The sequence below is a fragment of the Tupaia chinensis genome, unplaced genomic scaffold (assembly GCF_000334495.1).
Source record: "Tupaia chinensis unplaced genomic scaffold, TupChi_1.0 Scaffold148646_1, whole genome shotgun sequence".
Lineage (NCBI taxonomy): Eukaryota > Metazoa > Chordata > Mammalia > Scandentia > Tupaiidae > Tupaia > Tupaia belangeri.
Window position 1 is genome coordinate 844,341 of NW_006208495.1, and position 1,095 is coordinate 845,435.

The window sequence follows — 1,095 nt, forward strand, 5'->3', positions numbered from 1 at the left end:
GCAAATGAACAGCCTAACACCATGTCTTAGGGTATTGAAAAAACAACAACAACAAAATGCCAAGAAAAGAAATAATATAGACTCCAGAAAAATAAATGAAGTAGAAAACAAATGTACTATACAGGAAATAGATGAAACCAAAAGGTAGTTTTTTGAAAAGATAAACAAAATTGACACATCATTAGCTAAACTAATTAAAAAGAGAGAAAGGAACCAGATGAATCAATTTCCAAATGAAATAGGCGATATTACAACAGACACAATAGAAATACAAAACATCATTAGAGAATACTATGAGCAGTTATATGCCAAGAAGCAAGAAAACCTTGATGAAATGGACTAATTCCTGGACACATAAATTCTACTAAGATTGGGTAAGAAAGACATATGAAGCAAGAATAGATCCTAATAAGCAATGAGATTGAATCAGTAATAACCTCCCGACAAAGAAAAGCCCAGGCTCTGATGGCTTCACTTCTGAATTCTACAAAACGTTTAAAGAAGAATTAACCCCCCATTCTACTTCAACTATTTCTAAAGATCCAGAAAGAAAGAATCCTCACAAATTCATTTTATAAAGCCTCTATCACTCTCATCCCCAAAACAGATAAGGCTATGAAAAAATAAGAAAACTGCAGATCAATATCTCTGATGAATATAGATGCAAAAAATCATCACTAAGATATTAGCAAATTGCATTTAACAACATAAAAAAAATTATACATCACTACCAGATAGGCTTTATTTCAAGTATGCAAAGGTGATTCAACATACCCAAAACCATAAATGTAATACACCATGTTTACAGACAAAAACATAAAAGTCATATGATTATATTAATCAATGCAGAAAAAAGATTTGATAAAATACAACATCCCTTCATGATTAAGACTGTCAACAAAATTGGCATAGAAGGGACATTTCTCAACATAATAAAAGCCATCTATGAAAAACCCATAGCTAACATCATACTGAATCGGGTGAAGCGAAAAGCTTTTCTACTAAAAACTGATACAAGATGAGTTTTTCCTACTGTCTCTACTCTTCTTCAATATAGTTCTGGCAGTCCTAACCAATGCAATCAGAAAAGAGAAT